The 18896-nt window shown below is 38.8% G+C and overlaps 1 long non-coding RNA gene across 2 annotated transcripts in view; it reads left to right on the forward strand.

Annotated features, from left to right (window-relative positions):
• The window catches only part of LOC137638518 (uncharacterized), a 73620-nt gene that overhangs the window by 26198 nt on the left and 28526 nt on the right, over window positions 1–18896 (forward strand). The window contains exons 4-6 of one of the 2 annotated variants that reach the window (XR_011044150.1): window positions 1201–1971; window positions 6853–7422; window positions 13931–14028. This is a non-coding gene — a long non-coding RNA (uncharacterized lncRNA). The remainder of the gene's footprint in view (window positions 1–1200; window positions 1972–6852; window positions 7423–13930; window positions 14029–18896) is intronic. The other variant, XR_011044151.1, reaches the window with a different exon arrangement.

An 18896-nucleotide genomic window follows, 5' to 3' on the forward strand; every position in this document is an offset into this window, starting at 1 on the left:
AATGTATAAATTTCACGTGTTTGAATAGATATTAAATATAGCTTGCTATTTTTTTCCCCCCAACAGGTTTTTTGAATATTCCTCATAGGACATTTAATTTTATTGCCCAGGAAGAATGCTTTGCTCCTGTTTCAAAGCAACAAAGGATGCTTTAGGTTAGAGGTAATTTTTTGGTTGTCTAATTTCAATGTGTATAATTTTTATTTAGTAATTTGAAATTTTTTTTACTGCATTTACTCAAATTTTTAATGACTATACCACTTTAAACTTCCAATCTCATGGTCTTTTTGGTCCCCACAGTGTATGTTTCTTTCTCTACAGAAATGCCTTGGGTCACATTATTCAGTTCTATTAAAGTTGGCCAAGCACTTTCACTTGGCGTTCCTTTTTACTGAATACACAATTTTGTGTGGATGAGAAACTACCTTTCCCTTCATTGGTTTCATTACTGCTGCTTGCATGAAGTTAAGAGGTACCAGCAGAATAAAGGGTTGTAGTTTAAGGTTCAGCTTACCTTTGATAATGCTCAAGGACACCCATCCTATTGTGTACATAGTGTTGTTTCTCCCTACAACACTGTTAATGGACCATAGTTTTAAGAGGCCCTTTACGGCATACTTGAGATTGCAAAATCGGTCGTGGATAATGAATCTTCCGTCATAATGTATTGGAAAGGTTTAAAGATTGTATATTGTTTGTGGTATCTTATGTGAATTTTTTATAAATGATTATGGATTTCATTTTTTTTAATTTTATAGCTAACTTTCTTCATTAAAGCGAAGTGCACCATCCTGCCTTTCATAGGTTGCTTAGTTTAATTGTTTAATGTTTCCTTGTGGTCATACCCCAAATTTGGTTAGTTATTTATTCTCTTAATCTTTGTTTTTTATTTAATCACCTTGGGCAAATATTAACCAGTGATACACTTCTACACCATATTTTAGGAAAAAACCGTATCAAATTATCATTAATTCATAGAGTGAGTTACAAGTTGGATGAGAATGACACTCTCTCTCAAGCGTAATGGCCACTGCCAGTCTGTTATTACTTGAATATTTTTTACACAACGTGCAATTTTTTTATTCTTCTGTTTTCATATTCTAATGCTAGTTGTACTTACTGGAAACTTACTGTATTTTGGTAATGAAAAATTTAATTTCTAAAAGTAATAATTCTAGATTAATGTTCCTTTTCTTCCAGGTACTTCACCACAACCCGGCAACAATTCAAAACAGGAGTCAAGGAATCATTCAAATGTATCAAACCAGACAGTGGATGCATGCAGGAAACATTTGAAGCTAGTATGCGAGTGACTTTAACTGGTTCAAGTAGTCTAGAAGATTTAAATCACAGTGAAGATGGTCACCTTAAGTAAAGTGGGTACCAAAGTCATCCTGAAGTGTGTCTAGTAGTTGTTTGATGGCCAGATGGCCTTAGCAAGGAGTTTCTTACTAAATTATGCCAAGTCTAATACACCTGACAAGAGGAGGAAGACATCACACTTGAGTCACTAAAAATGTCACTGATGTTGGAGGATTTAGAAATATGGCATATAGCATGGACCCTTACATGGTCCGTGCCCTTAGGTTCGTGTGTACCACGGATGAGGAATTTTCAGTGACGCGAATGAAGGCAGGGGCAAAGTAGCTCTATCGTGAGTCTCTTCACTCAAGTGAAATGCCCCTTACCTCCTCCAGCCACAAATTCTCTTATCTCAAACTCCTTCAGCAACCCCAGTGGAGCTTCCACAAAAAAGTATCATGTAGCCAATCCATCCATTGGTCCAAAAGGTTGATATTTTTCAGTAGGTTTTTACTACATTTGAAAAACTCTGTACGTCAGTTCCAGCTACGTGATGTTTGGTGGTTGTACACACGAGCACAAATCAAGCTGCACGCTAGGCTGAGAGGGAGAGAGAGCACTGTTACTCCAGCAGTGCCAAGACAGCCAACCTTAGTGTATTGGTGGAAGGTAGTAATTTTTTTTTACTGTTGTGCTAGATAACAGTAACATATTCATGAATGCGGTAAAGTTTAGAATTAGGCGATTCTATTGCATATTTCTGGGTCGACCCGTGTCCCCCGGTGAAAAGGTCCTTCTTGTCACTTTAATGATATAAATAACTTCCAAATATACCAGAGAAAGTTAAAGCATGGAATGCAGAGGTTACTGCCCTCGCGCGAGCACCCCTAAGGGCGTCGTGTATAAAGATAGGGCGTGTGAAAACCACTATTCACAGGTCGTCTTCCATTTAGAGAATTCCTTCGTCAAAACATGGGCGAGCCGATACAGCGGCTCGAACCATTCCATCCTGAACCACCCCACCGACGCCCGACACCCAGCGCCATCTGTCATCCTTCTTTTGGACTCGTGTCGCGACGCTACCATTTTCTTTTGTGTGCCTTTTTCGCTGATTTTAGGATTACTTCACCATGGCTGAAGCTCTCCTTCCTGCTGCACCCCTGCTGCACCAATGTTAAGTACCATAGTTTGTTTTGGCATTATTTTTATTCTTCTAACAAAATTTTTGGATTCTGAATATCTTCATAATTCCCGTGACTAAGTCACGGGCAGAACGCTGTTTTTCAAAGCTGTAAAAACTTTTCTAAGAAGCAATATGAATCCAGACGATAAAGTAGAAAGTTTATTATTTTTGTGCCAAGTAAAACAAGTAGTATGTATTTAATTTTTGAATGATTGGATCAAGCCTGAACAGTAGCAATTAAGATATGAAGTAGGAAATGTTTGATTTCCTTTTAAGGTTTATCAGTTACTGAATAAATTTTCTTATAGGAATTTGTTTACTTTTTATACTATATTAAAGTAGATTTACAAGTTTCCTGGAGCAGCACCCCCAATAATTTCAGCCATGAGCCGCCACTGGTCGTAAGTCGATAACTATCTGTAGTTTTAGCTCTGTTTCCCTCTGTGCACAACTCTACTTTTCTGGCTGACACTTCTCTCCCAGTATCCTTCATCATGAATCCTCTCCCAGCATCCTTCATCGTGAATACTCTCCTAGCATCCTTAATCGTGAATCCCCTCTCACATTTATTTTAGGAATGAGTACTCTTTCTTTACCCATGTCATGGCCCCTAAGAGTGCTATATAAAAATTTCAAGCTGTTGCCTAGGGGCCAGAGAAAGTTAATGATTCTTGAAGGGTAGGTGGTTCTTGATAGGTATAATGAAGGTATTTCTTGATTAGTGGTAAGAAGACATTTCAGACTGAATTATAATGCAGTAAGTTATGAGCTGGTGTGCAGAGAAGATTCATACTATTGTGGGGCAAGTGCTCCACGCTGTGAAGAATTGTCTCAAAGAGGAAGGACAAGGACATATAAAATTGGTGAAAAACAGTGCATCAAGGATATCGAGGAAATAGCTATTAAATTACTTGACACGGGAGAAAAGTATCTGCTACATCACTTCACCAGAGATGTGAACCTATGCCAACCACTACTCAAGATGCCACCTGCACTACACGTTTTCCTTGGCCTGCAAAGGCTGGTCAAGAAGTTTAAACAGCAATTTTCATTGAACAACATCGTGACTTGGGAATCGGGCTGAGAACTTGAGGCGGGGATATTTTTCAATGTGGAGCTTTGAAATGTCGTCAAGGAGAAAAGGGTACAAGCCAGAATAAGTCGGGACCTTGGATGAAACTATTTTGTTCTTGAACATCGATGTGAAATTCTTGTGTTCTTGATGAAAAGTTTTCAACTGTACTTTCGCTAAACCCAAGTGTAAATGTAACTAGTTTACATGGTTAAATTTCAGGCAATTTAAGTAACTATTAGACATAGAGCTTTTTTTTTTTTTAAACAGGTTTTTTTTTTTAAATATTTCTCATAGGACATTAGTTTCATTTCCCGGGAAGAATAAGGCTTGCTTCGGTTTCAAAGCAGCAAAGGACACCTAGAGTTGCCAAGGTAATTTTTTTTTTCCAAATTCAATGCATATAATTTTGGATATTTTTTCATTTGAAAATTTTTATACTGCATTTGATAAAATATTTAATGACCGTATACCACTTTTTACAACCATTCTAACCATTCTAATGGGCTTTTTCTATCCCCCAGGTGTATTTTGCTTTCTCTACAGAAAGGCCTCGGGTCACATTCTGCTTTTTTAAAGTTTTCCAAGCCCTTTCATTCCAGTATTCCTGTTTACTGGATACACAAGGTGTGGACGAGGAACAACCTTTTCCTTCCACTGGTTTCATTACTGTTTCTTGCATGAGGTTGAGAGGTACCTGCAGAATAAAGGGTTGTAGTTTAAGGTTCAGCTTACCCTTGATAATGCTCGGACATCATCCTCCATCAGAATACTGCATCCCGATGTGTGTTCTTTCTCCCTGCAACACTGGATATACTAAGTCTCAAAAGTGGGTTATAAGTTGGATGTGAGGAGAATCTTAAGAGCCTAATGGCCATGGCCAATGTGTTATTACTCTGCTTTATTACACACACAGCATCATGCAAGTTTTATTATTTTAATGTTTTCATATTCTTTGCTATTTGTATTTCGCGGGAATTTACTGTATATGCAAGAGAAAAATTTAATTTCTAAAGGTAACTTTTCTGTATTTTTTATGTACCTTTTCTTCTAGGTAATTAACCCAGCAACAACTGAACACACTTTAGTTCAGGAATCATTCAACTGTATCAAACCAGACAGTGGAGGCATGCTGGAAACTTCCGACTCGAAGCATGCGAGTGACTTGCTAGATTCAGTCATCTTGAAACTTCATCAGACAGTGAAGATGGTCACCATAAGGAAAGGGGCAGCCAAAGTCATCCTGGAAGTGAGTCTAGTACTTGTGTGATAGTCATGGCAAGTTCTTCTTACTGAATTATGCCAAGGCTAACAAACCTGATGGAGGAGGAAGACATCACACTGAAGTCAGTAGATATATCGCTGATGCTGGATGATTTAGAAATAAGGCATATAGCATGGACCCTTACATAGTCCGTGCCCTCAGGTTCATGTGTACCATGGATGAGGGATTTTCAGCGTGACGAATGAAGGCAGCGGTAAAGCAGCTCTCCATCATGAGATTCTCTAAACCCATCATGTGAAATGGTAACCAACTCTTCCAGCCACAGATTCTTATGAATCTCAAACCCCTTACACAGCAACCTGTCGAGCTTAGACAGCAATCACAGTGGAGCTTCCGCAAAATAGTATAGATGATGTAGCCTATCTTTCCATTGGACCAAAAGGTTGAGATTTTTCAGAAGATTTTTACTGAATTTGTAAAACTGAACTCGGTTACATCTACGTGGTGTTTGGTTGGTTTGCTCATACGCACAAATAAAGCTGCACGCTAGGCAGAGAGGGAGAGAGATCAGTGCCGAAACTGCCAACCTTGCTGTTTTCAACACAAAACAAAATTTTTCTAAGAAGCTATGTGAATTCAGAAAGACTAAATGCATTTGCAATGCTTCGGGGGAAAAATATCCTTGGTTGTCATCTGGAGATAAAGTAGACAATTGATATTTTTTGTGCAAAGTAAAACGAGAAGAATGCATTTAATTTTTAAATTATTTGATCAAGCGTGAACAGTAGCAATTATGGTTTTAGTAAGTAGAAAATGTTTGATTTCCTTTTTTAGGATCCTTGAAATGTTGTCAACGAGGAAAGGGTAGGCTACAAACCAGAAGTCAGGACCTTGTATGAAACCATTGAACATTGATGTGAAATTATGTTCTTGAGGAAAAGTTTTCAACTCTACGTACGCTTAACGCAACTGTAAATGTAACCAGTTTACACATGTGAATTTCAGGCAATTTGAATAATTGTAACGGCTCCTCCCATGTCTTGCCACCTCGAAGCGTAAACGCTATGTGGGGTGCAGATAGCTATGTGGCGTGTCAAGTATACGCCCCGGTAATTATACGATATCCTAAAGGGAAATCTTAAGGGTACTCACGCCAGAAGTTAGAATTCTGTGAAACCTTTAGTTTAATTCTCTGGGAATATCTATTGTAGTCATATATACCCTTAGGAAGCTACTGAAGGAACCTTCCATCAGGACGTCATGGCTATCTCGCCCAAAAATAGATTTCTCTGTTTTTTGGAATATTCCTCATAGGACATTAATTTTATTGCCCAGGAAGAATGCCTTGCTTCGGTTTCAAAGCAGCAAAGGACACCTAGAGTTGCAGAGGTAATTCAGTTTTTTTTCCAAGTTTAATGCATATAATTTATTATAATTTGAAATTTGAAATTTTTTTTTTTGCTGTATTCGATAAAATATTTCATGTCGTGAATACCACTTTAAACAACCATTCTAATGGTCTTTTCCTGTCCGCCCCCAGGGGAATGTTGCTTTCTTTATGGAAAGGCCTTGGGTCACATTCAGCTTTTTTAAAGTTGGCCAAGTCCTTTCATTCCAGCATTCCTGTTTACTGGATACACAAGTGGTGTGGATGAGGAACAACCTTTTCCTCCAATGGTTTCATTACTACTGCTTGCATGAGGTTGAAGTACTTGCAGTTTAAGGTTCAGCTTAACCTTGATAGTGTTGAAAGATGCCATCCTCCTTGAGAATGTTGCATCCCAATGTGTGGTCCTTCTCCCTTCAACACTGGAGGGAAACTAGTCTAAAAAGTGGGTTGCAAGTTGGATGCGAGGATAATCTTTTGAGCGTAATAGCCACTGCCAATGTGTTATCACTTGATAATACTTTATTGCACACACAGCATCATGAGTGTTTTATTATTTTACGGTTTTCATATTCTTTGCTATTTGTATTTCCTGGAAATTTACTGTACATGCAGGAGAAAAATTAATTTTCAAAGGTAACTTTTTTGTTTTCTTGATTTTTTTCATGTACCTTTTCTTCCAGGTAATTAACCCAGCAACAACTGAACACTTTGAGGAATCATTCAACTGTATCAAACCAGACAGTGGATGCATGCTGGAACTTCTGACTCCAAGTATGCGAGGACTTAGTCAATTCAGTCGTCTTGTTCATGAGACAGGGAAGATGGTCACCGTAAGGAAAGGGGCAGTCAGTCACCCTGGAAGTGTCTAGTACTTGTGTGGTGGTCATGGCAAGTTCTTCTAACTGAATTAGCCCAAGGCTAATAAACCTTACAAAGAGGAGGATGCCATCACAATTGAGTCCGGGAAGATATCACGGATGATGGAGGATTTAAACATGGCATATAACGTGGACCCTTGCATAATGTGTGCCCTCAGTTTCATGTGTACCATGAATGAGGGATTTTCAGTGTGAAGAATGAAGGCAGAGGTAAAGCAACTCTCCAGGATTCTCTTCACCTGCCATGTGAAATGACCACCACCATTAACAGCGACCTTATCTTGAATCTCAAATCCCTTCCACAGCTACCCTAGTAGAGCTTCCACTAAACACTCGGGATGATATAGCCTATCCTTCCATGGTACCAAATGGGTAAGATATTTTCCAGCAATTTTTAATGCATTTGAAACTTAGCAATGTTAATGTACAAAATATAAAAAATCTGGGTCTAGTAACATGTATTTGAAACTTTTAAGTATGGCATTACTCTACATATGAACGTTAGCATACTTAGTTTGATAATTTTGCTCTAGACCATTAAAATAACTGCCATATATTTGTCTCTTATTGTTCACTCATTTGCAACTGCACAACTTATCGTACTCGGGCACCTTGCCAAGTGTGGCTCTGAGACTAATTTTGTTTTATATAGTAGTATTAAGTTAAGTTATATAACAATGTTACATACTGTAGACCTGTAAAGTAAAACCCATGGTACATTGTTTTGGCTAACCTCATGTCTGTTAAAGTCTTGAAACTGATTGTGCTTTAATGTACAGTTTTCTACTTACTATTAATCTAGATGACTGGTTTTTCTATAGTTATAGCATGTCAGTACAGTCCTTTTTTTGCTTAATAATTGTAGTCAACTCAGCCTAGGGCACCACCAGTGTTACTCATTTTGTATATTACATAACCCCTATGAAAAGGGACCTAACTAAAGCATAAAATTATGGTGATCTTATTTTAGTGAGATGGGCAGACAGGGAAAGTTTTCATTCTCTTACCTAAGATATTTTCATAAATATTTGTTCCTAAATGAATATAAACCTTAGTCTTTGTATGAGTATGATTTCATTGAAGCTGGGAACTGCTTTTGAAGTTTTAAAGAGGTGAAAGTAATTAGCTAGTGGGTGGTGGGAGAGTCCCACCCACTGGGCAGGCTACTAAGCTCACTTTTATTTCATCCAGTACACGTGCTTTCAATTCACTAGGCTGATTTAATATTTTAACTATATTTCTAAGTGGTGTGTTGTTGCTCTAACGTAGACTTCATGAGCAGATGTTATTCTGCACTCGTAAACCTGGCTGGACTTGAAGCAGGTTTAAGTATAACTGTTGTGGATTCCAGTCTCCTTTTACTTTGTACAGGGAGTGTGATCTCCATTGTACTTTGTACATTGGCCATGACTGTTTACAGTAGTCTGCTTCTGAAGAGTGAAAGTTGTAGCCACCTCTGCAGTGGCTATTTTTGGAAGAGAAATAAAGCTAAATGTAGTTTTTAGACTTAAAAGATATGGCATTGCCCAAACTGTCTTGAAGTTCCATGGCTCCTCACCTCCCAGTTACAGACATGCTGTGCCGTCTTTAGTTCTTGGGCCGAGTCCTCTGTATGAGTTTTGAATAAGAGATGAAACTCCGATGTGTGTGAACGATTTAATGTAAAAAGTAACACCTTCCCCCAGCAAAAGCAATACTCCTCAAAGTACTCAATAGCCTCATTCATAGTGGCATCCCAATCTGATGCCTTTTCTGGTTGAGGTCCCTAGGGAACTAACCCCTGTGGCGCACACTTCTGAGGGGTGAAACCTCTCCTCTCCTATGCTGAATGGTGGAATCTCCTTCAGTTTTGTGCCGGACACTGTAGCAAAGACCTAGAAACTGACAGCACGTGACCCCAGGATGGAGTCCTCCATCCCATTCCTTCGTGAGGCATCGGGTGGAAATAATGACTATGTACTAGTGGCCCATGACAGTTCTATGGTGCTATCTGCAAAGTACCAGACACCTCCAACCTGAGTGTCGGAAACATCGAGTTAGCATTGGAAGATTCAAGAAAGTTATTGAAGAACACTCAGTCTTTGTGAGACTACAGTATTCCTAGATGTTATGACTTGCGGACAAGTGGTGAGGCACCATTCAGGACCAGGGCCTCACAAGATCAATGGTATTGGCCCTACCCTCACCTTCAGGAGAAACCTGTCGGTAAGCTAAGTACTGTAGGCAGATCTCTGGAAGAGACAGACCACCTTCAAAGCCTTTTACTATTGGGAATTTACCTTCAAGTCCCTTAGGCATGTGGTTAAAGTTAGTTTAATCAAGCCAGCTCCCTCACAGAATATTGATGATTCTTATCTATGGTAATTTGTAGGTTTAAGTCTGGAATGAAAGTTACTATTACTAGCCCTTCTCATTCAGTTTTCGGTCCCCCACCCCTCTCGTGGACAGTTAATTTGAAACATTGCAAGTTGGTTAGACTAGATACTAGTAAATTTCTCTTCAGGGCACCATTCTTTGAATATAAACCACTTTCTCCCCATCCATCCTTCTCTAAAGAGTTGCGGGGGAAGGTGGCTGTAATAACCCATACTTTCTCAGACTCCAACTGTAAGTCTTTGGGGAAAAAGGTTTGCTAATGTTTCTTGTATAAGTAATCTTGTAGAACCCACGTCCTATTGGTCTTTAATCCATGTTTAGACGCCTAGTGGGTGGCAGTGGCTTTTGCTTGTGTACGCAGTTGAAGTATTTATAATTTCCAGGGAAGAAAATTGAACCTTCCTTTTAGTTCCAAGACTAACAGCTGATCAAGCATTAACTTAACTTAGTTAAAATGACAAGGGTTTGAATGAATTTCTAGGAATGATTAACAAATGTTCAAAGAAATTTTTCTTTCTTGCCCATGCAAACCAGAGTCCATTACTCCAAATTCTCTCCTAAACCAACCCTGTCCTTGGTCGAAAGATGAAAAATGAGGAATATTGTACTGTCAGAGGGCCCGGGGCTCCATGCCCCGCACCCCTCCCAGTTGGATACCTGTTAGTTACTTTAACAGATTCCAGCTCGTGTTAAAGTGATATCCCTAATTAAAGGTCTCAATGATTTATATAGCCAGGATAATACTTGACCTCTTGTTTAGTGTCTTTTCTTGCAGTCTAACCCGTGTAACTTTCATGGCAAAGTTCAACAGCAGCGTTTTCCCTTCGATTAACCTTGACATTGAATAACCTCACAGACCCCATCTTCAACTTCTAAATTTAGTAGAGTGCTGGGTCTCGTGGTCAAAGTCGATCCTCTAAAGGACGCAATTTCTTTGCAGATTTTTACCACGTCTACTTGTCAAGCTGCTGTTATAGTTTTCAAAGGTAATGTTAACACCAGACGATGTAATTTTACTTGATAAACTAAGAAAAAAAAATGGAGGGCCTAATTTTTGAGGGAGTGGAGGCCACATATGACTTTTAATGGTAATGTAATTTTATTTTCTAATCTATTAATTATAGATGTATTTTATGAGGTTGTGGTAACACATTAAAGGCTAGTTACAACTTGGGCACAGTAAATAACCAGTACTTATAGCGTGTAACCATGCACGCCAATCCTACAGATGATAGGTGACCTGGCAGCATACATCATTCTGTTAATCTAGTCATCCTTTGCACCACAGATAACAAACTACCTTTGGTAGCTATAATATACTTATAATAATTATCATTTCAAACCCATTGAAACCATTAAGAGTTTGACCTTGAAAAAAAACTGGTTAATTAAAGGATTAGTTTATAGGTCTTTGTGCCTTGCTGTATTAGTTAAAGGATTAGTTTATAGGTCTTTGTGCCTTGCTGTATTAGCTTATAGGTCTTTGTGCCTTGCTGTATTAGTTTATAGGTCTTTGTGCCTTGCTGTATTAAAGATTTTTAGAATCAATATTTGGTTTTTCAAAGATGTTGATGTAGGAAGTGTTGTTGAGTGGAAATGGTTGGGATTATTAGTCCTAAAATTTTGTTTTCTATGTTGAATAGTTTTTCATCCAGATTTTTTACAGATAAAGCTACCATGGATAATTGTTTGCTTTGAATTATTGAACATTTATATAGTGTTCTCTTATTGTAAGATAGCTGAAACATTTTTAGTAAAATACTAACTATGGTAGTCTATAATTTATCTAGAGGGAAGAATGGCACGGCCCTTTTTTTTTTTTTTTTTTTTTTTTTGATACATGGGTGGTTTGTGATGAAATTCATCAAGAAAATATTTGTAGTAGGTAGTGAAAAATCATCTTTTAAGAATATTTTAGGCAATTTGTTGCATTTGAACAAACTGTTGTTGAATTGAGTTTATACACTCCTGTGAAATTTAGAAAATCAATTTAAGCAAACTATCATTTGTCATTTAATCTGGGAAAATTAGTGAAATATTTCAGAAAAAGTAGAAGTATGTATTGCCAAATTGGATAAAAGATTTGCCTTTATACATCCTTCCGTATGTGTTATCAGGTCTATTTATGTTGAAGATATTTCCCTGATAGGCCCCTGTGCACTTAAAATTCCACGTCTAAGTGTTGCTTTAATAGCTTGATGGGTGCAATCCTGGAGGAATAATACCTTAAGGAGATGATGGCTTGGCCCAGATTTAAGAGGGCCAAAATAACCCAGGCTTTTCAGTGAAAATGACAGGTCTTTAGTCCCTGGTAAACCTCTGCCACTGTACTGGATTTGGGAGTAGTTTTAATTGTATGTTTTTATTTTAGATAAGGAAATTATAATTTTTATTTTAACTGTTCCCTTCATGTGCTGCCTATGGATGTATGCTAAAAATCAAAAGGGCTTAAAATCCATTTTCGGGGCTCAACCTGTGCCGGCCAGTGAAATGCTCCCATAGGACCATTTCTAGGGAATATAACTGCTAAATATTGCCAGAGAAAAAATTTATAGGAATGCTAGGTTGAACTAGCTCGCTCACCTATTGGTGTCGGTATAAACTAGGGCGTAGACCAGAGGTCTTGTACCATTTAGACATCTCTTCAAGCTCCCTCAATAGTGAGGTGCGGTTCAACCTCCCCTGCCGCGCAGACCGGTACTACTAACTCTACCCACGCTTGCCCAGCACTCCTTTTTAGCACCAGTTACGATCCCTTTATTACATTTCATAGAGTAGTGATGATTTACAGTTGTCAAAACAGATTGTTCCTATTTTTTAATTCTTCAGAAATTAAGCTATAAAAATGACATTAAATGCCTGACAAAGGAATGTCTTATTTCCTTAAAGTTTTCCAGAAGTTGAGGCTCCAAGAAATTAATGGGTCAGTGTTTAAAGATGTGGAAACTATACTCCCAAGTACAGTAATACTGTTTATGCTCTAAAGCACTTTGGAGAAGAGAACTTTTATTGGGTATTGAAAGTTCATTTGCACAGTGAAGTTAAGAGTGTATTTGCATTTTTCTCTGAATATTTACAGAAAAAGGGAAACTGTTTGGCAAAGCCTAGAAGCTGAAGATAGGTCTGAATGCCCGGCACAAATTTTGCAAAGTGAAATAAGAATCTATAGTTTGAAATCTTACACATTGATAAGTTGTTTCAAAGAAGAGAAGTTATTGAAAGACAAAATGTAGTCTCAAGGAATAAGTTATTTGAATGAAGTTGAGAAAAAGCATAAATAGTTTGTAATTGAGAATAGTATTATTTGATCTAGAAAACTGTGCTACAGGTGTTGCAGGCTTTGTAAAGTCAAACTGCAAAATATAATGAACATCTATTGCAAAACTAAAATTTGCCAGCGCTGCAAAACTTTGCTCTTAATACTACATTTTTTAGTGTATCAATGCACAAGGAAGGTTTAGACACTTGTCTGCCACATCCCAGAAAAATCACATTTTATCAGCAGGTGGAGTGGAATTAGTGCTAATTTTTTATCTTGGAAAACAAAAGCCTTGAAAAAACTAAACCTGCAATTAAATAAAATGGGCAAATGTTGTGTGCTCTCTAATAATGGATGGATTAACAAACTTTAGTGGCCAATGTATATTACAAAATAATTTTGTATATTAGTGCAAGCTAATATAAGTAGTGTAGTCCTTAATGTCATGTGTATATATGGCTTATTAATCCATTAATGTGAGATTTCCATGATTGTAAATTTTTGTATTGCTAGTGTGTTTAAAGGAAGAGAGCAGTGTATTGTCACACTGCATCAAATACTCTTCACACAATGTTTCAGAGTAATTTGTAGAATTTTATAGGGGTTTTGTGAATCCTTAAAATATGAACTTAACTGATAAAAAGTAGAGATTTACCTGAAAACTGATGGAAAGACAGGTTTTTTAATAAAAGCTAGTAGGTTTTTTAATAACAAAAACACTAGCTGGTTGTGTATTTTGGGTTTTTGACCTGGCTTCTCAGGTTCAGGGAAGAACAGTCAGGTTATCTTTAGTAGTTATTATTCCTCCTAATGGGGACCCAATAACAATTATTTTTACAGAACAATCAGGTTATATACATACATACATGCATATACCAAGGCACTTCCCCCAATTTTGGGGGTTAGCCGACATCAACAAGAAACAAAAGCAAAAAGGGGGACCTCTACTCTCTACGTTCCTCCCAGCTGCTGCCTCCAATGCCTTCGATGACCACGGAGGTAGCAGCAGTAGGGGATTCAGCATTATGAAGCTTCATCTGTGGTGGATAATGTGGGAGGGTGGGCTGTGACACCCTAGCAGTACCAGCTGAACTCGGTTGAGTCCCTTGTCAGGTTATATAGTAGATATTAATCCTCCTAATAGTGACTTAATTGTTTACCATGGTTTTTTATAGTTAATTATTTCAGTGATAGTAACGTTGAACATGAATTACTTGAAAGTAATCTAAATTGTTTTTTTTTCAGACATTTGGTCCCAAGTGTTCATCAAGGAATTTTATCAAGGACTTCAGTCTTCAATTTTGAGAATTTGTAGTGGAAGTACAGGATTTTTTTGACACAAGGTATGGAACTTCAGAGCTATAGCTACTGATTTTTATTTGCATTGTCAGGAAATCCTACACAAACTTTGTATGCAGTTCAGTTTTTGCCTGTAATGTTAGTACTGGGTACTACGAGTATTTAAGGATTATAATTATAGTTGTAATCGGCGTCAATGACCTTAGATGTCAGGATGCCAGAAAACCTCAAATCAATCAATCAATGATATAGTTGTAACCCAATGGGCGAATGAACTACCGAATTTGGTGGTGTCATTTGGGGAATATAGAATTTAAAGTAGCATGTTTGAATTTTTATAGTTTTGCAATTAGAGGCTAGCACAATCAGTTTTATTGTTTGCCATATTTAAATTTTTCTTCTAGTTCAGTCATTACTCAAAAAATTTAATCTGCCAAAAGCTTTGTTCCGCATTGCACTCCTTCGCCTTGCTGCGGTGTGCAGCTTTTCCAACCAGGGTTTTCAATAGGCTATTTATTATGAAATTATAGTTATGTTGCCATTCCTAGGCTATGTTAACCTACCAATACATGAAAAGACTTAACCTGATAAGTTTTGTGGCGCATGACTTTCTTTAAACGGCTTTGTAGATGAAGAAAATCTGTTTGAGAGATCTATAGACCCCATGAAAGGGGAATCACCAAATCCTTAAACTTATATTTTGTGACCCTGCTGTGGCTCAACGGTTTAACGAACTAAAATCATCGTTGTGAATTTTGAGAAATCATTTAATATTAGTTTGAGTAATTTATTAAAAAAGATAGACGCTATGGGGTACCAGATTAGAATGTAAACATCATAATGGAAATGCATAGTGGAAATTGTTGTATGGTAATGGTTGCTTGTGGTCTTACAAATGCATATTAAGTAAAACCTTGGGGTACAGTACTGCAAGGGGGAATACTATCCCCTCTATTATTTAGTGGATAATGTTATGAATAAGGTAATGCGAGGAATGAATAATGGCATTCAATGAAAAAGACCAGAGAATGTAATCTTGAATACATTGTTGATAGTTCTAATTGCCTCTACAATGGCTGAAATGCTGGAAATGATTGATATATTAGATTGAGGGTACAAATGATGTATTGGGTATGAGAGGGTACAAATGTTGTATTGGTTATAAACCAGAGAAAGTGATGTCACGCATATTCAGTGGTTAATGATTCTGCTCTCAGAAGAGAAGCAGAGGCCAACCAGAGTGCCTATCCCTCGTGGGCGAGCGTGGCTATGCAGCACATGTTTTTTGTCCTGAGCATTGTTTCGTCTTTTGAGAGATTGAAGCAGCATCTGCTAGTGCGCCTGGTTAGCGGCTAACTATATTTGATCAGATGAACTGCCTTATCGGAGGAGTAATTTTACCCAACTCACTCTTTCAAATATTAAGATGCCATCACTACTAGCAATGGATCAGTAGTTCCAGAACTCAAGGGGAGAGTAGGGAGGGTACAACAAACAATGGGCATGCTAAAATCAGTTTGGAGGTTTATCGAATTTCAGTTCACAGCAAAATCAAAATGTACAATTCATTTTAAGTTCAATATTAACTGCGTACAGTAACAACTAACTGCTAGTCATACGGGAAAACACACTGCTAGATGTGAACCCATACCAACTACCAGTCGAGACACCGCGTACGTGCTACTTATGCCTACAAAGACTGGTTTGAGAAATTTAAATAGCATTTAGTATTCAACAACATAGTGACATGGGAATCAGGTCCTGAGGACTGAGGCAGTGATACTTTTCCATGAGTATCTAAAAATTTAGTAGAGGCGGAAAGGGTACAAACCAAAACAAGGTCGGTCCTGATGAAAACAAGAAGTTTATGAACATTGATGTGAAATTTTTATATGCGTGATGAAAACTTTTCAACTGTACTTACGCTCAACATGAGTGTAAATGCAATTAGTTTACATGTATAAATTTCAGGCAATTTTAATAATCATTAAATGTATAGCCTGCTTCCTTCTTTTGTAATAGGTTTTTCAGAATATTCCTTGTAGGAAATTTATTTTATTGCCCATGAAGAATGCCTTGCTCCTGTTTCAAAGCAGCAAAGGACACCTTAGGTTAGAGGTAAATTATTTGGGTTTTTCTAATTTAAATGCAGTGTTTTTAATATTTTGTAATTTGAAACATGTATTGACTGCACTTAGTATGATATTTTATGACTATAATTTTAAACCCTCATTCTAATGATTTTTTTTTGTCCCCCATGGGTGTTGCATTTCCATTTGGAAATGCCTCGGGTCACATTATTCAGCTTTAAAGTTGGCCAAGCCCTTTCACTCCAGTATTGGATCATAAACATGATCTGTTTACTGGATACACAAGGTGTGGATGAGGAACAAGCTTTTCCTCCTGGTTTCATTACTGCTGCTTGCATAAGGTTGAGAGGTCGTCGGCGCCCACTCGTGTCCGAGTATTGGGTTCTGTCGTTAGCCATCAGCCACCTATCGATGAAGAAGGGTGGAAGAAACGACAGAATGCCAGTAGCTGGGTATATTGTTTTGGGTGGTCGTGGTTGTGAGGTACCTGCAGATTAAAGGGTTGTAGTTTAAAGATTCTGCTTACCCTTGATAATGCTCAACAACTCCTATCCTCTATCAAAGTACTGAAGCCTCCTGTGCAGGTGGTGGTCTTTTTCCCTACAACCCTGTTGATGGAGCAGTTTTAAGAGGCCCTTTACAGCATACCTGCGTATTGTCTGTGTGATGGAGAGACAATGGAGTGAGACATCTTGAGGTAAATCCAGAAAAAACCAGCGAAATTCACACAAGGCAAAATGCGGCTAGAAAGTTGTTGTGCTATTAAAGGAGTGACGTCACTGGCGTGGGATTGTTAGTAGTAGTAGGATGTTGAACATCACCTCGCTGTTCCGAGATGTTGACAGGAGATACCTAAATGGTGCGAGGCCTCTGGTTGTGATTTATTCAGCGCCCCAGTATTATACCGACACCTTATTCAGGTGAGCGAGCTGGGTTCAACCTAGCATTCCTATACAAATTTTTCTCTGGTAAATTCATAGTGTTTTTACCTTAGAAATGATGTTAAAGGAGTATTTCACTGGGCGGCACGGGTCGGAGCCCAGAAATAGATTTTTCCTTCGTCAAAATCCCTTTTATAGAAAACTTATTTTTCTTCATAAAAGTGAAGTACACTATCCTCTCTCTCATAGGTTAGTTTGTGTAATGTTCGTGGTCATACCAAAAATTTGGTGTTAGTATTTCATTTTATTTTGTTTGTTTATGCCTGTTGTGTCAGTACATTAATTAATCACCTTTGTCAAATATTAACCAGTGATACACTTCTTACCACATTTTAAGAAAAATCTTTACTAAATTATCATTGTATCTCAAGGAGTGGGTTGCTAGTTGGATACGAGGAGAAAGTCGCTTTCGAGCGTAATGACTGCTGCCAATTGGTTATTACTTCTAATACTTTATTACACACATTGGGTAACTTTAGTTCATTATTCTGATGTTTTCATATTCTTTGCTGTTTGTACTTAAGGAAACTTCCCGTGTTTTGTTAGAAAAATTTAATTTCTAAAGGTCGTCGTCGTCGTCGGCGCCCACTCGTGTCCGAGTATTGGGTTCTGTCGTTAGCCATCAGCCTCCTATCTGTGGGGTGGGTGCTTATGTCTGATGTGGCTGTTAAGTCCTAGTCTGTGGTGGAAGAGTCGCGGACAGTGTTCACAAGAGAGGGTAGGTGGTGGGCGGGGCTGTTCTAATTGCGCTCTCCTTCTTCTCCTCCTAGCCGCCTCATTTTGTCTCCTCCTCGAAGTCCACGGTGCCATGGTGTACTGTACTCCTCCAGGTTTTCCTGTCCCTGGCTGTTTCTTCCCATGAGGAAGGATCGATGTCAGTTAGAGCCAGGGTGCGCTTTAGTTGATCTTTATAGCGCATTTTCGGGGCTCCTCGTGGTCTGGTGCCCTGGGTCAGTTCTCCGTAGAATATTTTCTTTGGGAGCCTAGATGGATCCATCCTATGCACGTGTCCTATCCAGCGGAGGCGGTGGTGGATGATGGTGGCCTCCACGCTGGTCAGCGAGGCACGTTCTAAGACTTCAATGTTGGTGGTGTGGCTCTCCCAGGGGATTTTCAAGATCTGCCTCAGTTTCATTTGTTGGAAGCGTTCTAGGTTTTTAATATAGTTTCTATATAGCGTCCATGTTTCACATCCATACAGGAGCGTGGAGAGGACTACTGCCCTGAACACCATTATTTTGGTGGTCATTGTCAGTGCGTGGTTTTTAAATACGCGGCAGTTGAGTCGGCCAAAGGCGGAGTGGGCTGCCCTGATCCTGTTCTCCACGTCCTTTTTGCTTGTGGGAGCTGATGTTAGGATGCTCCCTAGGTAAGAGAACTGGTCCACCTGTTCTAACGGTTGGTCATTCACTGTGGTATTGAAGTTGGGGAGCATCAGTCCTGGTGGATGTTGGACGAGGGTCTTAGTTTTATCTGTGTTGACTTGCATCCCAAAACGTTCGTAGGCAGAGTTGTATGCATCAGCTAACGACTGCAGTTCCTCTGCCGTCTGACCTGGGGTGGCATTGTCATCAGCATACTGCAGTTCTCGCACTGCACACAAGGTGGTCTTGGTTTTGGCGCGGAGTCTAGCGAGGTTGAAAGCGCCCCCATCCATGCGGAAACGTAGGTCGACTGAGGGTGTGTCTGGGGGAATCTCGTTGAGCATTGCTGCGGTGTATAGCGAGAAATACGTTGGGGCCAGAACACAGCCCTGCTTCAGGCCGCCGTTGATGGGGAATGGGTCTGAAAGAGAGTACTGGTGGCAGACTCTCCCAACCATTCCGTCATGGAGGGCACGCACCAGCTTGACAAAATCGGGTGGGCAGCCATATCTTTTGA

The sequence above is a fragment of the Palaemon carinicauda genome, chromosome 3 (assembly GCF_036898095.1).
Source record: "Palaemon carinicauda isolate YSFRI2023 chromosome 3, ASM3689809v2, whole genome shotgun sequence".
NCBI lineage: Eukaryota > Metazoa > Arthropoda > Malacostraca > Decapoda > Palaemonidae > Palaemon > Palaemon carinicauda.